Genomic DNA, 20,791 nt, shown 5'->3' on the forward strand with positions numbered 1-20,791 from the left:
TAAAGAAGTAGAAATGAACAATAAGTAATTAATGGATGACTAGATCTTTTCCCCAGCTTCCCCTTCGGTAATCCTGCGAGCCAAGTGTGTGAACAAGATAGCATCTAAAGAAAGATCACAAGGAGTCAGCAAGTCTGCACCCGGTGAAAGATGACGAAGACAGTGACCCCCTCCCCAAATGATTAAGTGAGACTAGCTTCCCTTTTTTCCCTTTAAAAACTTTCATGGCCAAGCAGAATCTTGAGAGTTGGTTCTGGGTCAGGAGTCCGCCTTCTCCGTAGGTTGCCAGCCTCCTGAATAAACCATCTTTCCTTTTCCAACCAACACTCTTCTCTTGAGTATTGGCTTTTGAGCAGCCAGCAGCCGCACCTGCGTTCAGTAACAGAAGGTGGAAAACAGGGTGTGGAGATGCAGCAGCCCAGGGAAGAGAAGGTTTCAGCGTGACAGATGGTTATCAGTGTTGGCTGCATGGAAGTCAGTGGAGGACCAGAAGGTAGCAAGGGGGTTTGCAGCCTTAGAGGTCTTGTCTCCTAGGAGGCTAAGAACACATCCTAAACGTATTTTATGTTTTTAAGAGTGCTGAACTCTGCTTTGTTTATTGTAGGTGCACATTAAAGACTTGTTAATTAATTGAATGTGTCAATTAAAGCCCTTGATCAGAGGGGCAAACCTGCTTTTGTGAGGTCTCATTTGGGTTAAAAGGCTGGGAACACAACAGAAAGAGCATAGAGAAAGAGAATGGAAATGACTAAGAAGTGAGATGAGTTTGCTCACTGACATGAAGAGCTGGAAAGGAGAACATTTCGCTCCTTACTACATGGAAGAGCGGTGGGGCTGGGTAGCAGGAAACAGTAAAATTGGTAGGTCTTTGAAATGAAAGGAGTGAGAACCATGGTGGAAAGAGAAAGTAGATTAACCAAATAAACGTTTATTCTTAAACTATGGGTCAGGGCAATTTATAGAACCTTAGCGATAACCAAATCAACTATTATTTTACAAATGATAAACACTCAGAGAGGCTGAGAGACTCTCTTAAGGAAATAGCTAGTTACCCGCAAAGCCTGGATTCAAACTGAGGGCTCAGCCCCAGTCCAGTGCTAATTCCACTATAAACATAAAATCTCACCTCTGGGCCCCTCTTTCCATTTCCTGCCTGTCTTCCCACACTTTTACTAGTAAAAATCTGGGTAAAATGAACATCTGGGCAGCTACGATCATCTGCATAAAATCACAGGCACTGGGGCTAAAGCACTCTCAATGGGCAACAGGTACCATGATGGATTCAAAGGCCAGAGATGGAGGGATTTACTCATCTGCCTCTTCCAGAAAACTCTGGGAGGGAAGAGCCAAGCATGGCTTCAGAAATTCACCCTGGAAAATCATTTTTTAAATGTATTGGGTGTGTAGAAGAGTTTATTCTCTTTTCCAAATGGTATTTATTACTTTCATAATCAGAAAACATTCATTAAAAAAAAAACAACTTTTTTTTAAATGAGAGAGTAGGCAGTGGGGAGAAAGAGTTAGGGTGAAACAGGCTTTTTGCCAGTGTGACCAGCAACCTCTTAGAATCAGGTTGTGCCAGATGAAAACCAGGCAAGGCTCAAGGGAAACCAATTTTACTTTCCTTTCCCTCTTTTTCTCTTCTGGTTTGGTTTGTAAGGTGAACTGTTGTGCAAGTCAGCAACTTGCATAGGGAAGACTATGAATGTATTTTCTTGACTTGGTGAGATAGGAGATCAGTTAAAGGGGGGAAAGGGAAAGAAAATGGACACTGGTGAATGGGAGAAGCTGTGACTTTGGGGGAACCATTTCAGTGAAATACTATGTGAATGTCCGTTATAAGCAAGACCGGGGAGGATGAAACATGGTCCTTGCCCTTAAAACGTGTGACTGTTTACTGCTCTGTCCTTCAACCACCAGCACTGACAGTACCTGATGGGCAAAAGGGGTTCAATCAACACCCCCTGAATGAAAGAATCAGATGTCCACTCATGAAAAGATGCAGCACATCCTTTTAGGTAGAAAAAAACAAATCCCATACCATTTTCCTTGACTTTTTTGGATCCACCAGTCCCAACAGGTACCCTCTCTTTCAAGATGTCAGGAAAACCAGGCCTCAGGGTACTGATGGGCCAACATTTCTCTTCTCTTGGAATTCAACACTGCCTGGCTGGCCATTAATTTTGCCAGCTGCCCCTCAGAGTCACAGATATTGGGAGAAGACCCAGACCTTAGCAGAGTCTGCTCCAAGACTGCCAAGTCCTCATGTCTAAGGTCAAACATGCCATTCTGTCCCTAAGGAAACCCCAGAGACAGTTTCTCACCATTTAGTGGCAAGATCCAGGCTTGGCTGATGTACTATGATATTGGGGTCTAAAAGCTATTCTTATTTTGCTTCCAAAAGTCACTTTTGGATGCCAGAAAGGGAAGTTTTAACCTCTAAAGCCTGGAACACAACATTCCAAAACAGCTGGAAAGGCCTTGGAAACTTCTCAGATGAAGTTAATTAAAACCCTCCTCTGCCCCAAGGGTCAAATCCTGTGTTCACGGATAACTCTCAAGTTGTTGTCTAGCTTAATCTCCGGATAAGCAGGTCTCCCAAGGACTTGAGAGTTTGGTCTGGAAAGCTGTGTCCTGCAGAACAGGCCAGCTGTTCCTGCAAGGAGAACAGTTGTTTTCTGCCTCAGAGATTCTAGGCCAGAAATGTAAGGAGAGCTCACAGACGTTTCTGCTAGCAGCTTTTACTATGGTTCATACCCCCATTTTTCAGCCAAAGGAATTCTACTCCTCGAATCCACCCAGGAAGAAAACACCTCCATGATACATAGCTTTGAGTCCTATGCTTATCATCAGAAAGGCCAACTTCGCTCTGGGAAGAATCGATGGTGTCAGTCTCTCTGCACAATGTCAATAACTTGTATCACTGAAACGAAATAAGAGGGTTACCATAGCAGGAAGGCAGTGCCTCACTTGCTCTCCTGCTAATGTGAGACACTCCTTAGTGCAAGGATCTGAGCCTAGCCCTGGCTTGGCCACACACAGCTGGGAGGCATTTCAGGAGAAAGGGAGCCATTGTTCCCAACAGGATGCATGCTTTGCCAGCATGTCTCTTCATCAGCCTAACACAGGTCATCTTCTCTGCCTGTGGATCAGCAAAGTCCTTCTCAACAAATGTCAAATGTCTTTGTGTGTTAAAAGATCCCCAAGAACGGATGTGGTTGAGGTATCCAATTGTAACTTAAGGGTTATTTGCCCAGTCTGATTCAGTAAATATTGACTAAGTGGCTGACTTAAAAGAAACAATGCCTTTGCTACTGGAAAACCAATGTAAGACCAGGTCCCTGACCTCTGACCTCCAGGAGCTTATCGTGTGGTAGTAAGGGGCCCTGAGCATGTCAGCTGTGGGCTCTGCCACACCCAATGTCTCCTACAAAGGGGGATCCTCCCTTATCCAGAGCCCCCTTCTCAGAGAAATAGCACCAAGCTGTTCTATGTCCAGGAATGGCCACTAATTGTCCAGGACCAGGGGCCTACCCCACATGCCACCCCCAATAGGAAATGTAGTGGCCTTGAGTGGACTGGCATGGAAAAATGGCAAAACCTATGGGAGCTGGGTATATGTGGAGGAAGCAGAGCGCATATGCTTAGGTAGAAGCTGGGTCCTTAAAGGCCACGCCCTGGAGTGAAGAGCCTTTGACTTGGCTTTACCACTGTTCCTGCCTTTCCTAATGTCCAACTGTTTTCTTTTTTCTGGGCTCCTCTGTGTATGTAGCTTTCATGCCTTAGCACACACACCTACACATACACACCCCCATTGCCACCACTACTTATAGTAACAAGAGAAATTCTATTCCTGACCAAGAGGGAAGAGGAGTAAGAGAAGTCATGCGATCACCATGCTAGGAGGTGGAGGGCTTGTGTGATCTTAAACCTTCAGTCGAGCTGTAGTTTGAGCCTCACCCAGCTGACACAGCCACAGGGATTGTAAGCTCCAGGAGGGCTGCCTTGTTTGCTGCTGTATCTCCTGGCACAGTGCCTGCACAGTTGGTGATCAGTAATGCTGGCTGAATGAATGACTGAATAGACTGGGAACCAGAGAGATTAACGGAGGTTTAGCATTGGCTGTCTTTCGTGTGTCACAATCTCTCTCCCCGATGCTCCATGCCTGGGAGGCTCACCTACACTGACTACGTTCAAAGGCTTCCTTATCCCCTGACTTCCAGTGGGGTTCAGCCAAATGGGGAACCCTAGCCAGAGATCAGAGACAAGGAGGCAAGTGATACCAGGGTATACATGCCCCCATGAAGGCTACATTCTTACAAGGAGGCCCCCTCCGTACTACCCCTCTGCCTCCCAATTCTCTCACTTCTTCAGGCCTTAGACATATAATGACTCCCAATCCAATGTTACCTGCCCAAGAAAACATCAATCCTTTATGGTTCCCCCACCAACCCTTGTAAATAATGCCTTTATTAAATGCTCCTCAAAGCACACAGTTTGAATGTAGCATCTGTTTCCTGCTGAGACCGCAAATGACAGAGGTTCCAAAAATCAAGTGTATATGCTTTTTGCTATCTGGTTTTCTCCATGTTCTAGTATATTCTGCTCAGCTCTATCAGCAAGCACTCATTGCTTCACAGAGGCAAGCTGGTTGGGAGGGTATTTGCCCAAACTGGACCAGTTTGAGGTGAGGGGGTGGGTGGCAGAAGGGAAGCAACAGAGTGTCCTGCCTCAATGCTAATAATAAATATACTGCATAAACAGTGAGGAAGACACCTAATTTGGTTCCTACCTTCCCAGCATGAAGTTAGGGTCAGACCTCCCATTCAGGAAGAAAGTTTTCCTTCTCTGATAAAATTAGTTTCTTTAGCTAAAAATTCTTTTTTTGAGTTATGTTTTATTGTACAACCACAAAATAATAATCAAAAAGGTTCTTTTGGTAAGAAGGCCATTGCTCTGCTCTAACCACACATTTAATTTACCCAAATTAATGCAGCAGAAGTTGAGTGGGGGTGGAATCTTCTTTTCTATGTCATTTATGTCTTTTTAATATTGATAAGCTCTCAAAAAGCAAGAGTTACTAAGCATATCAAGCTGTGCTCTTCCTTCAGCCTTTAGTGTGGAGTTAGGGAGAGTGGGTGGAAGCAGTAGGGATATTTTATTTTTATGGTAATTTATCCTCTCTGAACATACTAATAGGGAAAAGTACATTTTAAATTTTCTGAAAAGGAGATTAAAATGGTCTCAAGTGATCTGAAGCTTTCTCTCGCCTCTAAAAAAAATCTTTCCACAGCTCTCTGGTGCATATTATCTTGTCAACTTGGGATCTACTATTAATGCAGGTTTCCCACCAGGCAGATTCAACAGCAGTCTAAGATAGAAATGCCTGATTTCCTACCTAAGACTCAAATGGAAAAACACAGCATCTGAATTTACTTGTTCTGTTTTTTTTCCCCTCCCCCTCACTCCTTTTAAAAAAGGACTGGTTTCTTCAGTTCTCAGCCTTTTGGCAGCAGCCATTTAAAAGAAAGAATCACACGGTAATTATTAATTTTGCATGGGATCAACTCTGGCCTCAGCTTTCATCTGAGATGCAGTTACATGAAAAACAGACTGCGTTAATTTCATCCCCTCTGGGGTTGCTTGGCAACAAGGCCTTGTTCCATATCATCTTTTATTCTTGGCCCAGAGTGATCTCTTTGGGGCGTTGCTCATGCTAAGGCAATCATCATCCTGTTGCTGTCCCTTCTGAATGTGTCCCTATGGTCCTGATGGCACAGGGGGTTGGTGGCTTTGCTCCAGTCATACTAGCTGGGGTCTGTAAAAGCTCTGAGCTTGTCAGCACAGAGAATGAACTATGCTTGGGGAATTGGGGATTTAAACAATAGAGGTTAGACAGGAAAGAGAGTGAGGAAGCATGAGCTATGTCTAAAGCGATGCTGGAGGACGGTGGGGCAGAGATGGGGTAAATACTAATGGGATAAATACCGAAGTCTTTTTTTAAAAAATATTTATTTATTTACTTTTGGCTGCGTTGGGTCTTTGTTGCTGCGCGCGGGCTTTCTCTAGTTGTGGCGAGTGGGGGCTACTCTTCGCTGCGGTGAGAGGGCTTCTCATTATGGTGGCTTCTCTTGTTGCAGAGCACCGGCTCTAGATGAGCGGGCTTCAGTAGTTGTGGCACGTGGACTCAGTAGTTGTGGCACATGGGCTTGGTTGCTCCACGGCATGTGGGATCTTCCTGGACCAGGGCTCGAACCCATGTCCCCTGCATTGGCAGGCGGATTCTTAACCACTGCGCCACGAGGGAAGTCCCTCAAGTCTTTTTTAAATTTAAAAAAAAAAAAAAAAAAGCATTACTATGTTCTGGTTGGGAAATCTTTCTAAGCTCTATTGTCAAATGATGAATGTGAGGTCCAGAACAGTTTTTTGGGTGGGAAAGAGAAGAAGGGGAGGTATAAAAATATTTTGTTTATTTTTGCATAAAGAAAAATATATGGATGGGCATTCCCTGGTGGCCGAGTGGTTGGAACTCCACGCTTTCACTGCTGAGGGCCTGGGTTCAATCCCTGATAGGGGAACTAAGACCCAACAAGCTGCATGGTGCAGCCAAAAAAACCCGGATGATTACGAGTGTTTGTGAGGGGAGAGAATGATGAGGTAGAAGGGCGGAGGCGAAAACAAGAGTTTTCACCTGTGTACCTCTTTATATTGTTTTGCTTTATAAACTAAAATAATGTTACTTAGTCCAAAAAAATTTTTTTTAATAAATATTAAAAAGTGTTAGCAATTCAGTGCAAGCTGTTAATGTTTGGAAGAGTTGGGAAAGTTGGGTGAAGAGTATTCGGAGTTCTTTGTACTATTTTTGCAACTTTCTGGTAAGTCTGGAATTATTTCAAAATTAAACTTAAAAGAAATTTTAAACAATATTAGCAACTCCAACGAATTTTCTAGCCTTTCCTTCCTGTTCAAACATCATTCTTGCTATCCTTCAGAGGCAGTCAATCTGCAATATATTGAACATTCTGAGTGACTTGGTAGGAGATGGAGATATCTTTGAGCATTTGAGCTGCAGAGAAGAGACCTCAGCTAGGAACATTAGCCTTAATCAGAGTGTGGTTCCATCCCTGTCCCAAATGGCTTTAGCTGTGGTCCCTAAAAATCTCAGAAATCTTAACCTCCTTAGGGACTGGTCTCTCTGAGTATGGAACTCCCATGATGAAAGCATCACTCTTCAATTCATGTAAGCCCTCAATTGTGCCTTCATGGCTTCACTGGACATCCTTCAGTATTTTTTCCTCTCTGCAGCCATCTCCTCATCTTTCAAATCACTCTGTATCTATCTTTCTCCACTAGACTAAGCTCCTTGAGGGTATGTGCAATGACTGAGCCATCACTACACACAGCTCCCCTGGCATAGCATAAGTACATACTTTTTTTAATGTTTTTATTTAAAATAAAAACTTGAAATAATTATAGATTCACATGAAGTTGCAAAAGAATATAAAGAGAAGCTATAAATGCCTATGTTTAAAAAGAAAGAAAAATCTTAAATCAATAACCTAACTTTTCACCTGAAGTAACTAGAAAAAGAAGAGCAAACTAGAACCAAAGCAAGTAAAGGAAGGGAGGAAAAAAAGATTAGAAAGGAAATAAATGAAACAGAGACTAGAAAAACAATAGAGAAAATCAATAAAACCAAAAGTTGGTTCTTTGTAAAGATCAACAAAATTGACAAACTTTTAGCTAGATTGAAAAAGATAAAAGGAGAAAAGACTCAAATGAGTAAAATCAGCAACGAAAGACAGAACATGACTATCAACCTTACAAAAATAAAAAGGGCTATGGGGAAAACTATGAATAATTATATGCCAACAAATTAGAAAACAGAGATGAAACAGACAAATTCCTGGAAAGACAAAAGCTACTAAAACTGAGTCCATAAGAAATAGAAAATCGAAACCACGATAAGATATCACTTTACACCCACTTCTATGGCAATAATCAAAAAGACAGACAGGGCTTCCCTGGTGGCGCAGTGGTTGAGAATCCACCTGCCAGTGCAGGTGACACGGGTTCGGGCCCTAGTCTGGGAAGATCCCACGTGCCACAGAGTGCTGTGCCCGTGTGCCACAGCTACTGGGGCTGTGCTCAGGAGCCCACGAGCCATGACTGCCGAGCCCGTGTGCCACAACTGCTGAGGCCCATGTGCCTGGAGCCTGTGCTCCACAACAGGAGAGGACACCGCAGTGAGAGGCCTGCGCACTGCGGCGAGGGGTGGCCCCTACTGGCCACAACCAGATAAGAGCCCGTGCGCAGAAGCAAAGACCCAACGCAGCCAAAAATAAAATAAAATAAATAAATTAAAAAAAAAAGACAGGGACTTCCCTGGCAGTCCAGTGGTTGAGGCTTCGACTTCCAATGCAGGGGTTGTGGGTTCGATCCCTTGGTCAGGGGGCTGGGATCCCACATGCCTCCCGGCTAAAACCCAAAAAACCAGAAGGTAGGACAGAAGCAATATTGTAACATTCAATGAAGACTTTAAAAATGATGCACATCAAAAAAATTTCAAAAAAAAAAAAAAGACAGACAATAACGTGTTAGTGAGGATGTGGAGAAATTGGAACTTTCATACACTGATGGCGGGAATGTAAAATGGCACAGCATCTTGGAAAACTGTTTCAGTCCCTCAAAAAATTAAACATAGAGTTACCACATGGCCCCAAAATTCCGCTTGTAGGTATGTCCCCAAGAAAATTGAAAACCTACTTTCAAACCCTTGCACATAAATATTCTTAGCAGCATTATTCATAACAGTCAAAAAGTAGAAACAATCTAGATGTCTATCAATTACGAATGAATAAACAAAATGTGGCATATCTATATCATGGAATATTATTCAACCACAGAAAGGCATAAAGTACTGATACATGCTACAAGTTGCATGAATCTTGAAAACATGCTAGATGAAAGAAGCCAGACACAAAAGAACACATATTGTATGATTCCACTTATATGAAATATCAAGAATAGGCAAATCCACAGATACAGAAAGTAGGTTAACAGTTTCTAGAGGAAGGGGGAGGGGAGAATGGGGAGTGACTACTAATGCATACAGGGTTTCTTCTGGAGGGATGAAAATGTTCTGGAATTAATGGTGATAGCTGCATAACTGTGAATATACTAAAAATGACAGAATTACAAGCTTTAAAGCGTGAATTTTATGGCATAAAAATTATATGTCAATTTTTTAAAAAGAATGAGTAAAAGCAATAGCTAATGCCTTTAAAAATGTAATGAGAGATTCCATTTACCCTTTACTCATTTACTCTTTACTCATTTACCCCAATGGTAACATCTTGCATAACCATAGTACCATATTACAACCAGGCAGATGACTTTAGTACAATCCACAAAGCTTATTCCAATTTCACCAGCTTTACATGCCCTTGTGTGTATGTGTGTGCATGTGTGTGCATGTAGTTCTATGCAATTTTATCACGTGTATGTTCATGTAACCACCACCACAGTCAAGACACAGAATTGTTTCATCATCACAAGGATCCTTCCTGCTTTGTTTGTACTCATGCCCTCCTTCTCTATCTCTAACCCCTAGCAAACACTAATCTATTCTTATCTCTGTAATTTTGTTATTTAAAATTTTTAATATAAATTGCTATACGTCAAAGTGTTATACAAATGTAATATTTTGTGTTTGACTTTTTTCACTCAACATAATTTGAGATCCATCCAAGTTGTTGTGTGTATCAATAGTTCACTCCTTTTATTTATTTATTTATTTATTTATTTTTTTTTTGCGGTACGCGGGCCTCTCACTGTTGTGGCCTCTCCCGTTGCGGAGCACAGGCTCCGGACGCGCAGGCTCAGCGGCCATGGCTCACGGGCCCAGCCGCTCGGCGGCATGTGGGATCTTCCCGGACCGGGGCACGAACCCGTGTCCCCTGCATCGGCAGGCGGACTCTCAACCACTGCACCACCAGGGAAGCCCCTTTTATTTATTTTTAAATTTTTTGGTAATGCAGGATTTTACTTATTCTATTCATAATAACTAATATGTAAGAACATTTACATTATTAATAGAACTTAATCTAAAAGAAGTTCAACTTACTTTTTTTTAACATCTGAATACTGGGTATTAATAAGAGAAGAGGTAATATAATTGTGGTCAAAATTACTATTTCAAAAACATAAATGCTTTGTGTTACTAAGTCTACATATAACTCAGTTTGGAGTATAAAGTTCTTTGGCTGCAAGAAAGAACACTTGATTTACTTCACCAAGAGGAATATCTGGGATGACTTCTCTCGGTATTTCTTCTGTTGATTTTTAGCATAGTTATCTGTGACTGTATGAACTCCAAATAAGAGTACATAGCTGGTTATTGTAGCCACTTACTATAGAAATAGGAGATGGACAGAAAAAAAAAGAAATAGGAGGTGGACAGATAATGTAACTGTCCAATATTTTTGAGGCCAAAAGCTTAAGCCTGAGGAGTTAAGCCAAGATTCAGGAATAAAGACACACAGGAGATGGAGTGTGAAGCCAAACTGGGAGCTTAAGAACAAAGGCATAAATCGCTTTTTCTGGCAATGATGATGGTGAATTTTCCACCATTTTCCCAATGGCTTTAGACAGTCTCAGAACTGAGCCCTCTGCACAAACAAGCACAGCAGAGGGAGATGGGTAGAGAGGAAAAATGGAAGGAAAGACCAAGGGGCGATGGTGCCCCCAGCCTGGGCACAGGTGCAGTAGGACCCCCTTCAGGTGGCACAGGGACCATGCCCATTCCTTTTATTTCAAAATAATTTTTTTTAGAACAGTTTTATTTTTCTTTTTTATCTTATTTTTTTTAAACATCTTTATTGGAGTATAATTGCTTTACAATGTTGTGTTAGTTTCTGCTGTATAACAAAGTGAATCAGCTATATGTATACATATATCCCCATATCCCCTCCCTCTTGTGTCTCCCTCCCACCCTCCCTATCCCACCCCTCTAGGTGGTCACAAAGCACCGAACTGATCTCCCTGTGCTATGTGGCTGCTTCCCACTAGCTATTTTACATTTGGTAGTATATATAAGTCCATGCCACTCTCTCACTTTGTCCCAGCTTACCCTTCCCCCTCCCCATGTCCTCAAGTCCATTCTCTATGTCTGCATCTTTATTCCTGTCCTGCCCCTAGGTTCTTAGAACAGTTTTAGATTTACAGAATTATTGTAAAGATAGTACAGAGAGTTCTCATATACTCCACATCCTGTTTCCCCTATCATTCGCATTTCACAATTAATGGGTCAATCTTGATACATTCTTGTTAACTAAAGCTAATACTTGAGATTTCCTCAGTTTTCCCTTAATGTCTTTTTTCTGCAACAAGATCCCATCCAGGATACAATACTACATTCGCAGTTATATCTCCTTAGCTCCTCTTGGCTGTGACTGTTTCTTGGACTTTTCTTGGTGGTTTTTTTTGGTGTTTTTTTTTTATGACCCTTAAGAGTTTTGAGGGGTCCTGGTCTAATGTTTTGTAGAATATCTGTCAGTTGTGATTTGTCTGACGTTTTTCTCACGGTTAGACTGGGGTAATGTGTTTTGGGGAGGACGACCACAGAGGTAAAGTGCCATCCTCATCACATCATATCAAGGGAACATATTAACAATATGACATCACTGCTGATGTTACCCTTGATCACCTGGCTGATAGTGTTTGTCAGGCTTCTTTACTGTAAACTTACTCTTTTTTTCCTCTCTCTTTCCATACTGTACTCTTTGGAAGAAAGTCACCACATACAACCCACATTTAAGGAGTGGAAAATAATGTTCCATCCTCTTAAGGGCAGAATATCTACATCAATTACTTGTATGAGAGATATATCTAGTCTCCCCAATTTACTTATTTATTCAGTCATTTATTTATACCAGTATGGAATCATGAATTTTATACTTAGAGTTATAATACAATACTACTTTATTAATTTTGTTGCTCAAATTGTTCCAGCTTTGGCCATTAAGAGCTCTATTCCATTGGCTCTGATATCCCTTTGACACATGACCATCACTGTAGGGGTTTTTGATTTTTGTTTTTGTGAACATTTTTTTTTTAACTTCCTGGCACTACAAAATGTTCTAGGCTCAAATTGTAGCTAGCCTGCCCCATTCCTAGAATCAGCTTTTTCTCCAAGGAGCCTTGGTTCCTTTTGTTGGAGAATGGTATTAGAAACCAAGATCTGGGCTCTAGGTGTGTTCATTGTTACTGGGGTGTCATATCTTTTAGGTGCTCTCAGTTGACAGAACAAATAAACATAGATGTGTATACTAACCCATATATATATACACGTCTTAAATATTTCTATTTGTAACCACTTGTACCTATATTAAGCTAAACATGCGTTCATACTGATATTTCCAACTCTAATCCATTAGGACATGTATTATTCTAGCTTCTTCCGCTTGCTTATCTATAACCTCCCACTCTAACAACCTTGCTCCCATCACCCATCATTCATTTATTTAATTCTTCAATTCCAATATACATGTATAGTAGTTTCAGAATTCCTAACCCACACCCCCATGGAAAATGGTACTTATATACAATTCTTTTTGCTTTTAGTCATATAGACTCCTCTCATTTCCAAAGTACTTAGGTCAGCATGTTATTTCCCTTCCTATTTCAGTGAGGTTGTTTCACACATTTGGAATATATTTATATTCTTTAGTCACATCTTGTATTCCATCATGGGATCTCTGACCCTTTAAATTACTTCTTTTAATTTGCGTACATCAAGATTTTTTCTTTGTAATGCAAAGCTCAATGGCTTTGAAAAATGCTTAATGCTGTATTCACCATTACAGTATCATACAGAATAGTTTCATTGCCCTAAAAAAATCCCCTGGGTTTCACCTTTTCAAGTCTCTCCAACCCTGAACCCCTGGCAGCCACTTATCTGCTCACCATCTCTATAGTTTGCTCACCATCTCTATAGAATGTCTTGTAATTGGACTCATACATCTGTTGTTTTTTTTCAGACTGGCTTCCTTCACTTAGTGGTATGCATTTAAGATTCATCCATGTCTTGAACAGCTTCTTTTTACTGCTGTATAACATTCTACTGTATGGATGTATACTTTGTTTAGTCGTTCACCTATTGATGAAGATTATGAATCAAGTTGTTATACACATTCACATGCAGGTTTTTGTGTTGCCAGTTGGGACATCAGTTTTCAAATCAGGAGCATGATTGCTGGATTATATGGTAAGATTACGTTTAGTTTTGTAAGAAACTACTAAACTGTTTCCAAAGTGGCTCTACCACTTTGGATTTCCAACAGCAATGAATGAGAGTTCTTGTTGCTCCTTGTCCTCTCCAGCGGTTTTTTTTTTTGAGCCATTCTCATAGGTATATAGTGGTATCACATTGTTGTAATCTGCGATTCCCTAATGACAAATGATACTGAGCATCTCTTCATATGCTTGTTAACCATTTATAGATCTTCTTTGGTGAGGTATCTGTTCAGCTCTAACATCATACTTAGTTGTGAGAAACTGGATGCTTTCCCCTATTATAAGGAGCAAGGCAACGATGTCCTCTCACACCACTCTTATTCAACATTGTACTGGAATTCCTAGCTAGTGCTTTAAGGCAAAAAAAGGAAATAAACGCTATATAGATTAGAAAGGAAGAAACACAACTCTATTCACAGATGACATGAAAATCCCAAAGAATTGACAAGAAACCCTCCTGGAACTAAAAAGTGAGTATAGCAAAGTCTCAGGATACAATGTTAATACACAAAAGTCAATTACTTTCCTATATAATAACAATGAACTATTAGAATCTAAAATTTCAAAAAGCAATTCCACTTAAAATAGTATTCAATAGGGACTTCCCTGGTGGCACGGTGGTTAAGAATCCACCTGCCAATGCAGGGGACACAGGTTTGATCCCTGGTCCGGGAAGATCCCATATGCTGTGGAGCAACTAAGCCTGTGCGCCACAGCTACTGAGCCCACATGCCACAACTACTGAAGCCCGTGTGCCTAGAGCCCATGCTCCGCAACAAGAGGAACCACCGCAGTGAGAAGCCCCCGCTCGCCGCAACTGGAGAAAGTCCTCGTGCAGCAACGAGGACCCACCACAGCCAAAAATAAAAAAAATTAATTTAATTTAATTTAATTTAAAAAATAGCACTCAATAAATGAAAATTTTAGGAATAAGCCTAATAAAATATGTGCAGGACTCTATGGGGAAAATTAGAAAACACTGATGCAAAGAAGGTTTAAATAAATAAAACTATTTCATCTTCATGGATTGGAAGACTCAATATTGTTAAGATGTCAATTCTTCCCAACTTAATCTGTAGATTCAATATAATCAAAATCAAAATCTCAGCAAGCTATTTTGTAGATAATAACAAGCTGATTCTAAAGTTTATATGTAAAGGCAAAGGACCTAGAATAGCCAACACAATACTGAAGAAAAAGAACAAAGTTTCCAGACTCACACTACCTAATTTCAAGACTTACTACAGTATGTTTTCAATAATCAAGACAACATGGTACTTGTGAAGAAACAGACATGTAGATCAATGAAACAGAAGAGAGAGTCCAAAAATAGACCCACACAAGTATAACCAACTGATCTTTGGCAAAGGGGCAGAAGTGACTCAATGGAGAAAGGGTAGTCTTGTCAATAAATGGTGATTGAACAAATGGTGATGGATGTCCACATGCAAAAAAATGAACCTAGACACAGACCTTACACCTTATATATTGATAAAAAGTAACTCAAAATGGACCATAGACCTAAATGTAAAACGCAAAACTACAAAACTTCTTGAAGAAAACAATGGAGAAAATCTGCAAGACCTTGGGTCTGGTAACGAGTTTTTAAATATAACACCAATAGCATGATCCAGGAAAGAAACATTAATAAGTTTGACCTTATTAAAATTAAATTTCTTTGCAAGAGACGCCATTAAAATAATGAAAAGACAAGTGAAAGACTTGGAGAAAATATTTGCAAAACATATATCTGATACAGGACTTGTATATAAATTATACAAACTCTTAGAACTCAATGATAAGATAATAAACAACCCAATTAAAAAATGAACAAAAGATCTGAACAGATACCTCATCAAAGAAGATCCACAAATGATTATTAAGCATATGAAAAGATGCTCTGTATTATTTGTCCTTAGGGAATTGCAAATTACAACAACATGATACCACTATATACCTATGAGAATGGCTTAAAAAAAAAAAGCCTGCTGCTGGGGAGGACAAGGATTTTTGTGGGTGCTCTTTGTCATACTGAGGAAGTTCCCCTCTATTTCCAGTTTGCTGAGTTTTTTTTTTTTAATCATGAACGGCTGTTGAAATTTTATTAAGTGTGGATTCACATGCAGTTGTAAGAAAGAATACAGAGAGATCTGTACACTGTTTACCCAGTTTACCCCCAATGCTAATAGCTCGCAAAACACTATTACAACCAGAATACTGGCATTAGTACAATCACCAATTTTATTTAGATTTCTTTAATTTAACTTGTACTCATGCATGTGTTCATACAATTTAATCACATGAATAGGTTTGTATATCCACTACCCCAGTCAAAATACAGGACAATTACATAACCACAGGAGCTCTCTTGTTGCCTTTCATAACCACACCCACCTTCATCCTGCTCCTTCTCCTTACAACCCTAATCCCAGGCAACCACTAATCCGTCCTCCATTTCTAAAATTTTATTATTTTATGAATGTTCTATAAATGGAATCATATAGTATCTTTTTCGATGGGCTTTTTAATCAATAGTTCATTCCTTTTTATTGCTGTACAGTATTCTATGGTATAAAAGTACCAAAGTTTGGGGGATTCCCTAGTGGTCCAGTGGTAGGACTCTGGGCTTCCCCTGCAGGGGGCATGGGTTCGATCCCTGGTCGAGGAACTGAGATCCCGCATGCCGTGAGGCGTGGGCAATAAATAAATAAATAAATAAATAGAAGTACCAAAGTTTGTTTAACCATTCACCTGCTGTTGAAGGACATCTGGTTATTTCTGCTTTTTGGCTATTAAGAATAAAACTGCTATAAACATTCGTGAATAGGTTTTTGTGTGAGCACAGGATTTTATTACTCTAGGATAAATATGCAAGGAATGAAATTGCTGGGTCATATGGTAAGTGTGTGTTAGGTTTGTAAGAAACTGCCAAACTGTTTTCCAGACTGGCCGTACCATTTTACATTATTATCAGCAATGTATGAGTGATTCAGTTTTTCTGCATCCTTGCTAACATTTGGTGTTACTTCTAATTTTGCTTCAGCCATTCTAATAGATGTGTACATACTTTCTTTTAGAGAGCCATAAACGTCTTGAAACAATTAAGCCAATACTAACTAGCCATGTCTGTATGCCTGGCTCCAAGTTAGGCTCTTTGAGGGTGGAGGAGACTCAGCTCCTGCATATGAGGGACTGTAGAGGCAAGATCAGAGCACGAGAGGAAGCCAGTTCCTCCGAAGTCATCCCTATGAGCCATCAGTAATGGGCTCACTAGTAATTACGTGTGAACACAGGAAACTGTGTCAGGGAAATCTCTGTGGTGCTCAGAGGCAAAAAAACCCCCCAAAACTCCACAACTCTGTGGAAGAGTTAAAGAAGGAAATCACTGCCTGGATCCAGCAGAGCCTCAAAGTTGGCTGTTTGAAACTCCAGGTAAAAGAAATGGCATTTACTCTCTGGATCTCCAAAAAGGGGTTCAGATTCTGCCTGTGCTTTGCAAAGATATAGGACAAAGCTAACAAAGTTCACCTGTGACAAAATGGGACTGATTTTCAACCTGAGAGAGCACCCTATCCTTTTCTAGTGGATTCTGTTAAGGAAGATTCCCAGATTATCATCCAAGTTCAAGTCTCTCATTTTCTTCAACTTCTGTTCATTGTATCAAGCTTGCAAACATGGATAAAACCATGTTACTGTACAGTTACTGGATCTCAGTTATCTAAGGAGTAGAGGACCTTGGTGTACCAAAAATATTTGGCTTTAAAAAAATAACTCTTTAGACAAAGGTCAGTTTTGTCTGGAATGACACAGAACTGTGCTCAGGACCTCATAGAGGCATAATGCTATCAGGGGACTTTCCATCCTTCCTAGTATACCTGTTTCCACCCCTGCCTTTCCTGACCTTCAACTCAGGGGACATCTATTGTCCACATTCCGGTCTGATTTTTCAAAAAAGTATTTATTTATACTCCACCCCATGACAAAAAAGCTTTGAAGAAATTTTAAAATTAAAATATTTTATGTAAAACAGAATAACAAAAAGGAAAACAGAACTAAGATCAGTTAAAAGGAAAAATAGATGTGGCCAAATTAGTATTTATCATCCACAATGATTATATTTCGCTTTAAAGAATGCTCTTAACTTTTAATACTCAAATGCAGTAACATTTTTTTTTCTTTTTTTTTGCGGTACGCGGGCCTCTCACTGTTGTGGCCTCTCCCGTGGCAGAGCACAGGCTCCGGACGCGCAGGCTCAGCAGCCATGGCTCACGGGCCTAGCCGCCCCGCGGCATGTGGGATCCTCCCGGACCGGGGCACGAACCCATGTCCCCTGCATCGAGAGGTGGACTCTCAACCACTGCGCCACCAGGGAAGCCCCAGTAATATTGTTTTAAAAAGCCATCATTCAGCTTTTCCCATATGATGTCTTCAAAGTTTTAGGTTCACTTTATACGCCTGTATTTTCCATTTCACTATAAATATCTTAAGAAGGATTTTCAAGTAGTCTCATACTCCAGCTGATGATTATTAACCCTTCTAGAAAAATCAACAGATGGCCCCTATGTCGCTCTCATGGGCAAGGATTATTCATCTTGAAAACTTTCTGATGATAACTAGCAAAGATGTGATAAAGCCAGTTTCTCAACAGAGAAAAATCAACTGATGAATAAATATATATTACTTTTAATATATGCTGTCTGAGGTTAGGGGTCTAGTCTCTCTTGTCCACTAGTGTGCCTCATACAGTGCCTGAGACACAGGAGAGACTCAAATATTTACTGAAAATTTTTGAGTGCCCTCTCTGAGCAGGATACTCTCTTCAGACATTCTGGGAATATGCAGAAATAAAGGATTCAGGGGTTCATGACCAGCACCCTCCCACATACCCACCCTAGGCCCATCATGGCGTATATATGAAATGGTGGATAAAACTTCAACTTCCTACGCAATGGCCTTTCAAAAGACCCAAGATTCCCTTTGTGGTTCCCATCTTCTCTAGAGGCCATGAAAAACCCCACAGAGGCCCATCATATGGCACTGGGAGGGGCATATCCACTGAAAGACTTGGGTAGCTGAATGTAGAGATATCCTAGCATATAGTCACCCCCACGGCAATCAACCTCTGGGAATGGCCACAGTGACACCATTTCATGAGGGAAACACAGTAGCACAAAGTCATGTATGAAATACCCTCTTGGATCCTTGAAGTTCTATAGCTGTGGTTTATCCCAGTGCCATGACAAGGCTGCCTCAAACTAGGACCAGACCTCCCAATCCACAGGATTTACTGTCCCCCTGGGCCCTGTTAATGCTGCCACCTGACTTCCCAGTTGCTGCCCTATCATCTTTTCCAAATACTTAAGTGGCTATTAGTTTATAGTGTTGCTCAGATGCTGCAGCACTTTCTGTCTGGCTCCTACCCTCCTAGGCAACAGGCAAATGTTTAGGGTGAGAGAACCAACTGAAAGACCAACTGATAAATCATATGAGATACACACATTCCACACTCCAAAGCTCTCATCTGAGAATAAAATCCCCACTCTGTTTAACCAGACCATAATATTTCTCTTTTTGATAAATACACTGAGTACAACAGGTTTCTCAATCTTGGCACTATTAGCATTTTGGTCCAGATAGGTTTTTGTTGGGAGAGCTGCCCTGTGCTGTCAGATGTTTAACAGCCTCCCTGGCCTCTGTGCACTAGATGCCGGTAGCAGCTGCCTCCAAAATGTCTCCAAACATCGCCAAATGGCCCTACTGAAAACCACTGGAGTAGAGTAAGCAACACAATCTGAAGCCCAGGCCTACAGAAAAAACTAATGAATAGATCAGCCTGAAGCCAATGAAATTTGACCTTAAAAATAGGCAAAATGTCAGTGATTGGTAAATCTTGCAACTTTTTGTGACTTTAAATTTTTTCCAAATAAAAATTTTTAAAAAGAGTGTGAAAGAGACAGCTTGAGGGACTTCCCTGGTGGCGCAGTGGTTAAGAATTCGCCTGCCAATGCAGGGGACACGGGTTTGATCCCTGGTCCGGGATGATCCCACATGACATGGAGCAACTAAGCCCGTGTGCCACAACTACTGAGCCTGTGCTCTACAACCCTCGAGCCACAACTACGGAGCCCAAGCGCCACAGCTACTGAAGCCCACGCGCCTAGAGCCCGTGCTCCACAACAAGAGAAACCACCGCAATGAGAAGCCCGCACACCGCAACGAAGAGTAGCCCCCGCTCGCCGCAACTAGAGAAAGCCCACGCGTAGCACCGAAGACCCAACACAGCCAAAATAAATAAAGAAATTATTTATTTATTGGGAAAAAAAAGATAGCTTGAATTCAAGCTTTTTTTTTTTTTTTTTAGCTTTATTGAGATATAATTCACATACCATACTACTGGGTTGGCCAAAAATTTCATTCCAGTTTTTCTGTAAGCACCTATGGAAAACCCGAATGAACTTTTTGGCCAACCCAGTATTTGCCCATTTAGAGGGTAAAAGGCAATGTTCTTACCTGTAAGTTCACAGGTTTGAGCAACCATCACCACAATCTAATTTTAGACATTTTCATTCTCCCCCAAGGAAATCCTATACCCATTAGCAGTCACACAGGTTGCCCCCAGGCAACCATTAACCTACTTTGTCTCTATAGATTTGCCTATTCTGGACATTTGATATAAATATAATTGTAAATATAATAAGTGTAAATGTAAATGTAATATGTGGTCTTTGTGATTGACTTCTTTCACTTAAAATGTTTTCAAGGATCATCCATGTGGTACAAAAGCGTTTTCAAAAGCGACTGCACCATTTTACATTCCCACTAGCAATGTATAAGGGTTTTAATTTCTTCCCCAACACTTGTTATTGTCTGGCTTTTGGTTATAGCTATACTATCTCATTGTGATTTCGATTTGCATTTCTCTAATGACTCATAATGTTGAGCATCTTTGCATGTACTTATTAGCCATCTGTACATCTTTGGACAAATGTCTATTCAAATCCTTTCCAATTTTTTAAAAAATTAAGCTTTTTATTTTGATTTAATTGTAGATTTACATATACCTGTAAGAAATAATATAGAGATATACAAAAATCCTTTACTCGGTTTTTCCCATGTAACATCTTGCGAAACTATAGTACAACATCACAGTCAGGATATTGACACTGATACCGTCAAGATACAGAACATTTCTATCACCACTAAGATCCCTTATGTTATCCTTTTATAGCCACACCCAATTTCCTCCTGCCCCCACCCCTCCTTATCCCTGGCAACCACTAATCTCTTCCTCATTTCTATAATTTTTCCATTTAGAGAATGTTATGTAAATAAAATAATATGGTATATAACCCTTTGGGATTTTTTTTCCACTCAGCATAATTCTCTGGAGATTCATGCAGGTTATTTCATGATCAATAGTTTCTTTTTATTGCTGAGGAGTATTCCATTGTATGGATGCATCAGTTTGTTTAACCATTCACCTGTTGAAGGACAT

General features: G+C 40.6%; 1 long non-coding RNA gene and 1 pseudogene across 1 annotated transcript in view; one reads left to right on the forward strand and one right to left on the reverse strand.

Annotated features, from left to right (window-relative positions):
• The window catches only part of LOC137206201 (uncharacterized), a 75,449-nt gene that overhangs the window by 11,801 nt on the left and 42,857 nt on the right, over positions 1-20,791 (forward strand). The window lies entirely within an intron of this gene.
• On the reverse strand, positions 10,240-10,632 carry LOC137205652 (phosphatidylinositol N-acetylglucosaminyltransferase subunit P pseudogene; annotated as a pseudogene).

The sequence above is a fragment of the Pseudorca crassidens genome, chromosome 14, assembly GCF_039906515.1.
Source record: "Pseudorca crassidens isolate mPseCra1 chromosome 14, mPseCra1.hap1, whole genome shotgun sequence".
Lineage (NCBI taxonomy): Eukaryota > Metazoa > Chordata > Mammalia > Artiodactyla > Delphinidae > Pseudorca > Pseudorca crassidens.